This window comes from Myxine glutinosa, chromosome 1, assembly GCF_964187855.1.
Source record: "Myxine glutinosa chromosome 1, kmMyxGlut1.1, whole genome shotgun sequence".
NCBI classification, from domain to species: domain Eukaryota; kingdom Metazoa; phylum Chordata; class Myxini; order Myxiniformes; family Myxinidae; genus Myxine; species Myxine glutinosa.
The window spans coordinates 313357298-313367767 of NC_136261.1; the positions used below are offsets into that span (position 1 = coordinate 313357298).

The window sequence follows — 10470 nt, forward strand, 5'->3', positions numbered from 1 at the left end:
GGTTCCATGGTGTAATGGTTAGCACTCTGGACCCTGAATCCAGCGATCCGAGTTCAAATCTCGGTGGAACCTCCAATTTATTTATACTTTTATAAACCTTGCTGTTTTCGTCTCTGGTTCTTGGGGAGAAAATTTAACTTCCTCTCTTTCATCAATTTATTCCATTGCGAAGTTTGTTTTATGCACACAACTCAATGTAATCATTCATATATACAGTATATACGGTATATATATATTGTTGTGGATTCGGGGGTCGGCGCTCCCCTTACCAAGGGGGGTTAATCCCCTTGTCTTTTACACTGGCCGATCCCCCAGTCCTGGAAATTACAACGCTCCTTTGCGGGGGTTGAGATTGGCCAGGGTGATTGGTCAAGATGGGCTCCCAAATACCTACTTGCCAATCTCTCCGCAAAGCAGGGAGATAATTTCCACCCGAGCCGCAGCGTTAATGGATACGCCGAGCGAAGCGAGCTGCGACTCGGGCCGTTAACATAAAGACTAAACCCGATTCTGAGCGCTTCTGCCAAATCGCGCCGCAGGTACTCAATTGAGGATATCACCAAAGCGATCGGATGAGAGGAAACCAAAGTAAAGGAGGAACAGATATTTATTAATTATGTACACGGAACCCGAAGAGGAAATGAAAAAAGGGCATATACAAGAATAGGAAGAAGCAGATACACAGGGCAAGCTTAAACGACACAATCTTACTTAACAACCCCAGGAAAGAACAAACAGACTTACACGGGAGTTGGTAATGGTAGGGATGGTAGGAGGAGAAGGGTCCAAGCAAAGGGTTCGGGTGATGGGCTCCATCCAGGCTCCGGCCCCGATCCACGCTCCAGCTTTGCGGCGAATCCGGCCGGTGGCGCTGATGATATTGGTTGCACACGAGCCTCGATATGGATATATATATATATATATATATAATATATATACATATTATATATATATATATATATATATATAATTATATATATATATTGTTACTGATCGCGGTTTAGGATGTTGTTTGCCGAGCGAAGGCTCCGCGACCGAACAGTTGTTCCCCGACTCACCCGATTCACCCAGAACTTTGGCCGTATCGCACCGCAGCTGCCCAATCTGGAAAAGACTAAAATGACGAAATGCAAAGAGGAAAAGGAATAAGACGAGAAGACGGACAGAAGAGTAATTGGATTTATTATACACACAAGCAAAAAGAAAGCAGTCACGTTTATTTACAACACATAAGACGCAGGTGACACAGTGCAAATACTAGCTTATACAGACTTAATTAAATACCCAGGGACAAGACACACAGAACAAACTCACGTACACAAGAAGGGTGGAAAGGCAGGAGGTGGATGGCTGGAGGGAGAGGAAGGTCCAAGGGGGTCCTGCAGCACGATCGGCACGTTTAGCAGCCGCCGTTCCTTCGCGGCCCTGCTCAAAACCGCCGTCCAGGCCCCAAGCGGCTGTTGGGTGTTGTTGCTGCTGTGGCCGCCGCTTGCTTTGCCAGGACTCGTCTGACTCGTCTGGTCCAAACCCTCAACTCAACAACACTCTTGCACGTCTCCCTGTCCAACCACTCTTTCTCTCTTGGTCCAACCACTCTTTCTCTTTCTTGGTCCAACCACTCTTTCTCTCTCTTGGTCCACTCACTCCTCACTACCGACTCCCCAACGCCACTTGCGCGCGCGCCTTTATAGCGCCTCCGGCGATCAAGCCGCCGGCCTTCAGGATACGCCCATCGGTGTGCTCACCTCGGCCCTGGTTGGTCACGTGACCCTCTGGCTCCGCCCTTGATGAAGACGGACGGGCACGCCCCTCTTCCCCGACCCGAGCACATGTTCAATGGTGGTTTTGGAGGGGATGTAATTGGCAATCGAGGCTTGGCAATGATGAAAGGGGATGTGAAAGGAAATGGAGATTTTGGGGATGTGAATGAAAGGGGATCTATTCTCTTTCACTGGTGCAATGGAGTACTTCAATTAATGGGAGACACAGCCTTACCCTAAAACACAGAATAAGATATAACTATCGAACAGGGGTATTCTATTATTGGCTGACGTGTATGCTTGTGGACTAATTATGGGATGCCCTTTCATCTTTACACAGCTCCGGAGGCAGGGGGCGCAGAATAAACAATAATAATAATTCACACAATCAAAAAAATATACAGTCCTCATATCCGCAACACTGCACCCTCCTCCTCTTAGGCACGTCGCGGGCCTACAACTTTTATTTAGTGTGACACGTAGGTGTAGTTCCCTCTACTTTTAACCTAACCCTGAGTGCGACAGTTTTAAAACATAAATAAATGTGTCCCGCTGCTCCATTGCACCCTGCCTAACAGACTTACGCCCACAGTTAACCGAATTGCGGAATGGTCTTCAAACTATACACTGACGGTGGGAAGCATTATTTACAATGACGCTATTTTTATTTACAAAACTAACCCAGGACCTGTGATTGTTCTTTCTGGGGGGGGAGACAGTCTGCTCTGCATCAATGCACCATCAAAACACCTAAAAACGCACCAATACACACCCAAGCACCAATCGGTGCAGTCACCATTGTTCATCAATGTTCAATCAAAATAAAATCAACAACCCCTAACCCTGCAGGTGGTCTCTTGCTCTTCGGCTCCCTCTGCTGGTTATTATTATTGTCTTCCAGTTGTTGTCATTCTTTCATTTTCTTACTGGCGGCCTATTTGCAATAAAGTGTGCCCAATGTGTCCTTTTTATTTTCTTTTATTTATGGCCCACAGGCCGACTACGTGTGCTTCACCTGTGTGGCATCGGTGCCCTGTGGCCAAGGTCCGCCAGCAAGATTTCGGGCCCTCATGGCCGGTTCCAGCAGAGGGGCCATGCCCCAACCCATGGGGTCCATAGGTGGTGCTCGGCCACAGACATGTGGTCCATAATGTGGTGCATCGATGCAGACAGCTGGTTCTGAGAGTGCCGGGCGCACAATGGCCGACTCACGCACGCTCCCCTCGGCGCCCAATGGCGCACAGGTCATGTGGGAGACAAAAGAGACAATTGAGCGAGGGGTAAGGTCACAAGGGTACACATCAATAAGGCAATGCAAGGCGAAATGCGTACGGAGGGCGAAGTGAGAAAGCTCGTCCCTACCGTACGTCACCCCCCTGTCACCTACACTACCCTTGCCCTTACCCCATATTTACAAAATCTACCCATTTACAAATTCGTCACTACTGTCACGTCTTCCCCATATTTCTCCTATACCAAATTCGTCTCCACAATCCCTCTACTTCAAAATTTGCCATCACCAAATTCATCATCAATCCTCCTAAGGAGGGAGAGATGGAATTACACACAATGTCACACCCACGTCATGATGCGTCTCACAATCCAAAACATTTGCACAGTAAAAAATAATCAAAACATGGCATGGTGTGGAGTACCTGTCACCTCAGGTGAGTGGATGCAGATGGTGCGAGGAGATCCTTCTTCCTAACTATCCTCTAAATGACTTTAACACACTTTACACTACCCGGGGACTTTCCCTGCCAATCCATTGGCCAACTTACACTATGGGTTCTAAAAACCAATTCCCATTGACCAAACTGTGGTGCTTCTCATTTTGGGGTCTCACTCCCCCGATTCATCTCCCGGTGCCCTTGCACAATTTCTGGGCTGTGACGTGTAGCTCTCTCAGCAGGTCTACCCACCTGCACACCTCCACCACTGCAGTTGCCACCCGAGCTTACCTAGCTCCTCACCCTCACCTATCTAGCTGGGGAAGGCCCCCTCCTGGCTCTGTCACCCCACTCGGTGCCCTCTGGCACTGGGATACCCGGGTCCGTCCTCCGGATCCTCGGGCCCCATCCACAACAACTACTACCGGCTCCCAGAGCCCACCTGCGGCCTCACCTGGCCAACATCCTCACAGTGGTGGAGCGCCCAACCAACTACACACACTCACAGGCTACACGCCCAGCCATTTCCACAACACTAATGCACCCATCCAAAGACCATTCTTTCACCCGCACCACAGATGCCAATATCCAACCACAATTTACCTGTACCCTCTACCTAACACTTACACTACACGCCCCGGGTATCCGTGATGGGGGTCCACTCTTCCCCCATTCACACCTTCGCACCATCCACTCCACTCCACAATTTCCACCATACTCACTCCACGACCATCCATTCCAATACTCCATACCATTTATTCCATACACCTGTCCTCCATTCACCTGTCGTTGCACACCTGTGCAATCATACCTGGTGCCACCTGCACCCTCCTCCTCTTCCTGGACCAGTTGGTCAACACAACACACATCACCATCACTCACTCATACACTGCTCCACACACCTGTTCAGTTGCACACCTGTGCAATCTCACCTGTTCAATCCTCAAACACACGGCATCATCTGAACTACCTGTTGCCCTGCTAACTTAGTGCTCCCCGTCTTCCCTTTAAACTAAGCACATACCACGTCATTATCATCCACTCTAATCTACCTGCGTCCCCACTACAGGTATCATTGTCACTAACTAATCTTAACGTCACCTAATGTCATCTTCGCGAGATCCCTACACACGATATCCTAACCCACCCGGGCTAGTTTTCACTGCCATACACCCCATAAGCTAGTGCTCCTTTGCCCCCCCTCGCCGTGAGGGATGGTGGATTGCCCATCCCACCACATCGGGGAGGTCCCACTATCAATTTTGCTCGTCCAAATTCCAACCAATTCAAAAATTTTCCATTTACTGCCAATTCTACCCACTATTATAAATTTCGGATCAAAACACTATCACTATCACGATCACCATCATCACAGTCTGCTATATCCTAGCCTCGGTGCGTCATGACATCATTAAACTCGGCTTCGCAAAGCCGAGCAATGAATTCGGGTGGTTTGGTTGCCTGCAGGTTGAATCCGTCCGGCTTTCGGTTCAAGGGAGGTGGTTTGGTTGGACCGAGGTTCCACGCACCATCTCGGCGCGGCACCTTGCGGTCCCGGGCCCGATGGCTCAATCTCCCCCGGTCGGAACCCCGTCCCCGCGAGGGGGCACCGTTCCGCTCCCTCCCACTCGCCCTTGAACCGGACCGGTCGCCTGGCCCGACAAGGCCCGGACTCGACCGTGCGGGGCGGGGCCAAGCCCGAATCGGCAACGACGCTTCGAAGAGAAGCGACGCAGCATCGATCCGCGCCGGGCCTCGCACCCAACAAAGCACACCGCGCCCCGAGTGCTCGCATCGGCTATCCGTCGCCCTAACCACTAACCCGGTTACCGTCGATGCTTCACTTGCATGCTCACACGCATACGCTACCCCTTTCACCCTCACAAAACCTGGCGTTCCAACGCCGTCCGTACATTCCACCAACGCTCTCCCTGTTACACACCAGCCCTCTCGCGCACACTCTTGCGCACACCTCGGTCCACACCTCTCCTCCGTTACGTCCTCCGTAACACTCACCATGGGCGTGCACTCTGGCATCCACCCACTAACGCGCTCAGATGGGCTCTCCCACACTCGCGCCATGACCAACTCAGGTGTGCTTCCTCGCACACCCTCAACCATTCCAAGCGTGCATTCTCGCACCCGCTCCACCACCAACTCACTCCTCGTGTCACTCTCACCCTCGCACGTACACTCCGTACACTTTATAACACACCCACTCACCGACGCACACTTTTTCCTCCCACGCGTGCCATTTCCACTCACACGGGACCCTTCACCAACGCCCGGATGCCTCCTCGATCCCAAGCGCGCGAAAATTCTTTTGTCGCCAAACATCCTCTTACAAAATCTCCCCACACAACACACAGCATGTCTCACCTTCGGGGTTCTTCTTCCTCCCTGCACCAAAACCTGCAAATCTTTATACGGATTAGCAAGTACAGCATCAGGATGTGCATTTAGACTTTGAGCAATTTCCATTCCTTCCTCCGATTGTTGCTCTTTTAACTTTAAGTCCCCGGTCTCTCCAATTTCAACTATACCCATAATTTCTTTGTTCACCTCGACGACCGTTGGCTTTAATAAAATTCCCTCTACCTCATCGGTTGCCGGCTTTTCCAAACCCCGGGTCGCGATTTCTACCCCGGTCATTGTACCCGTGCTTTTCTCCGCTTCGTTCAACCAGTGCTTCTCGACCCGCGTTACCTCGTCGTGCACCCCTGGGACCCTTTCACCCAACTTGCGGTCTCTGTCCCTCTGCTCCCTTTCCTCCCTATCGGCCCTCATTCCGTTTATTCTGTTTTCCATTTCTAGCATGAGGACCTCCATTTGTAGCAAAAGGTTCGAATCCAACAATACTACGGTCACGGGCGCCGTCGCCGTAGCCATTTGCGATGCGCCATTTTGCGCGCCCGTAACCTCGTGCGCGAGAGCGCCATTTTGTGCGCCTGATACCCCCTCAACCACATTGCCAATGTTCTCCTCCTCTCTTTCATCCGCATACATTTCCCCGAGGTCCTGGGTCGATTATACCCCGTCTATCTCTCCCACCGGCATCCCGTCGCCTTGACCAGCCATGGCGCAATTTCAAAATTCGGGTTTTGTAAAACAAAAGCAATTTCGGTACTTTGTAATTTTGAGCGCGTTAAGCGCGCTTCGGGTCCAATCTCACTTCCCGACACCAATTGTTACTGATCGCGGTTTAGGATGTTGTTTGCGGAGCGAAGGCTCCGCGACCGAACAGTTGTTCCCCGACTCACCCGATTCACCCAGAACTTTGGCCGTATCGCACCGCAGCTGCCCAATCTGGAAAAGACTAAAACGACGAAATGCAAAGAGGAAAAGGAATAAGACGAGAAGACGGACAGAAGAGTAATTGGATTTATTATACACACAAGCAAAAAGAAAGCAGTCACGTTTATTTACAACACATAAGACGCAGGTGACACAGTGCAAATACTAGCTTATACAGACTTAATTAAATACCCAGGGACAAGACACACAGCACAAACTCACGTACACAAGAAGGGTGGAAAGGCAGGAGGTGGATGGCTGGAGGGAGAGGAAGGTCCAAGGGGGTCCTGCAGCACGATCGGCGCGTTTAGCAGCCGCCGTTCCTTCGCGGCCCTGCTCAAAACCGCCGTCCAGGCCCCAAGCGGCTGTTGGGTGTTGTTGCTGCTGTGGCCGCCGCTTGCTTTGCCAGGACTCGTCTGACTCGTCTGGTCCAAACCCTCAACTCAACAACACTCTTGCACGTCTCCCTGTCCAACCACTCTTTCTCTCTTGGTCCAACCACTCTTTCTCTTTCTTGGTCCAACCACTCTTTCTCTCTCTTGGTCCACTCACTCCTCACTACCGACTCCCCAACGCCACTTGCGCGCGCGCCTTTATAGCGCCTCAGGCGATCAAGCCGCCGGCCTTCAGGACACGCCCATCGGTGTGCTCACCTCGGCCCTGGTTGGTCACGCGACCCTCTGGCTCCGCCCTTGATGACGACGGGCGGGCACGCCCCTCTTCCCCGACCCGAGCACATGTTCAATGGTGGTTTTGGAGGGGATGTAATTGGCAATCGAGGCTTGGCAATGACGAAAGGGGATGTGAAAGGAAATGGAGATTTTGGGGATGGGAATGAAAGGGGATCTATTCTCTTTCACTGGTGCAATGGAGTACTTCAATTAATGGGAGACACAGCCTTACCCTAAAACACAGAATAAGATATAACTATCGAACAGGGGTATTCTATTATTGGCTGACGTGTATGCTTGTGGACTAATTATGGGATGCCCTTTCACCTTTACACAGCTCCGGAGGCAGGGGGCGCAGAATAAACAATAATAATAATTCACACAATCAAAAAAATATACAGTCCTCATATCCGCAACAATATATATATATATATATATATATATATATATATATATATATATATATATATATATATATATATATATATATATATATGTATATATATATATATATATATATATATATACATACATACATATATACATACATATATACATGTATGTATGTATACATACATATATACATACATACATATATATATGTATGTATGTATATATATATGTGTATGTATATATATATATGTATGTATGTATATATGTATGTATATATGTATGTATATATGTATGTATGTATATATATATATATATATATATATATATATATATATATATATATATATATATATATACATACATATATACATACATATATACATATATATATATACATACATACAGTGACGTGAAAAAGTAAGTGCACCCCATGTAAAGTTTTGACTTTTTAAACATATTTTAACATACAGCTATTTGATCTTCATTTCAACAATATTGATAGATAAAGGTGATATAATATAACAAATATCATGAAACATTTGCACTTTGTAGTCCATTGTATAATTTAAATAAACATAAATGCAAATTTCGCATGTGGAAAAAGTAAGTACACCCTTGGCTCTAATAGGTGGTAGTGCCCCCTTTGGCAGAAACAACCTCAAGTCGGCGTTTCTTATAACTGTCTACCAGTCTCTGACATCGACTGGGAGAAATTTTTGCCCACTCCTCCTTGCAGAATTCTTTCAGCTGTGCGATGTTTGAGGGGTTTCTTGCATGCATAGCTCGTTTCAAATCCCCCCACAACATCTCGATGGGATTTAGATCCGGGCTTTGACTTGGCCATTCCAGAACCCTCCATATCTTTCTTTTCAGCCATTCCTTGGTGGATTTACTGGTATGTTTAGGGTCATTGTCATGTTGCAACGTCCACATTCGGTTGAGCTTCAACTTTCCGACAGATGGCCTCACATTATCCTCAAGCACCCTCTGGTACAATGAAGAATTCATAGTGGATTCTATGATGGTGAGCTGCCCAGGCCCTGATGCAGCAAAGCTGCCCCAAACCATAATATTTCCACCACCATGCTTTACAGTTGGTATCAGGTTCTTGTCGTCAAATGCTGTCTTTGGTTTCCGCCAAACATGTCTTCTGGTACTGTGGCCAAATAGCTCTACCGTTGACTCATCTGTCCAGAGCACATTGTTCCAGAAGTGCTGGTCTTTGCCTAGGTGGTCATTGGCAAACTTTAGTCTTGCCCTGATGTTCTTTCTGGACAGCAAAGGTTTCCTCCTGGCACACCTCCCGTGTAGATCAAATTTGTGCAGCCTCTTTCTAATGGTAGACTCGTGCAATTTGACATCAACAGTGGCAAGAGCTACCTGTAGGTCCCGTGATGACATTCCGGGGTTCTTAGAGACTTCTTTCAGCATCTTGCGGTCTGCCCTCGGGCTGAACTTGCTGGGGCAGCCTGGCCTGAACAAGTTGGCAGTTGTTTGGAGTCTTCTCCACTTGTGGATGATCTTCCGGACAGTCGAATGATTGATTTCAAATTGTTTGGAGATCTTTTAAAATCCCTTCCCAGACTCGTAGGCATCTATAACCTTCTTTCTGAAGGCCTCAGAGAGCTCTTTTGATCTAGGCATGGTGACCCCTCACACTTCAACAACAAAGAGCAAACCAAACTAAATGTCTGAGGTTTAAATAAGACGGGTTCCTCCAAGTTCCTCTCTGACGATGTTCTCATCATTTGCACCTGAGCTGGTGCACCTGATTCTAATTTTAGGTATTTGAAGTAGTGATAAATGTCGGGGTGTACTTACTTTTTCCACATGCGAAATTTGCATTTATGTTTAATTAAATTACACAATGGACTACAAAATGTAAATGTTTCATGATATTTGTTGTATTATATCACCTTTATCTTTCAATATTGTTGAAATGAAGATCAAATAGCTGTATGTTGAAATATGTTGAAAAAGTCAAAACTTTACATGGGGTGTTCTTACTTTTTCACATGACTGTACATATATATATATATGTATATATGTATATATGTGTGTATATATGTATGTATACACACATACATGTATATATGTATGTATGTATGTATGTATATACAGACTTGGCATTTAATATGGAATATTTTTTTTTTCTTGACTTGGGTTTACTTTCTTAACTCAGTATATCAATCCAGTGAGGTTCTTTTACATTTTGGTGGTGATTTATTTGTTAAAAGAACCATGTCTGATTGTCTGTCGCAGTAAGAATTCAACAACAGGATTATATCACAGGTGCGTGGCAAAATGTATGGACAGGTGCATTTGATGATTGGCTTCACAGTTGGGTATACAAGGGTTGTTGCGTTCTGTATTAGTGGAAAACAACTGCTGCATGTCTCCAAAAGTTATTGCCGCTTCCTCTGGAGATGGTCCGTCAACTCGACAATGCTGTTTGTCATGGAGTGGTGGCTTTACGAAATTACGGCATGAAACAGCATGCTATTGCTCGGCAGTATGGCATCACTCAAGGTCAGGTGACAAAGATCCTGAAACGTAATGCTCAGAGGGGTGTCCCTACTCCAATACCGAGGCCAGGACGTCCCCGCAGAACCACAAGGAGGGATGATCGCCAGCTGCACCGGTTAATCCGCAATGGCCGTACCAAGTCAGCTATTCGGCTTA

General features: G+C 47.4%; 1 non-coding gene across 1 annotated transcript; it reads left to right on the forward strand.

Moving 5' to 3' along the window:
* Positions 1–72, forward strand: TRNAQ-CUG (transfer RNA glutamine (anticodon CUG)). The gene has a single exon. It is a non-coding gene; the product is annotated as a tRNA-Gln (tRNA).
* The last annotated feature ends 10398 nt before the right edge of the window (positions 73–10470 follow it).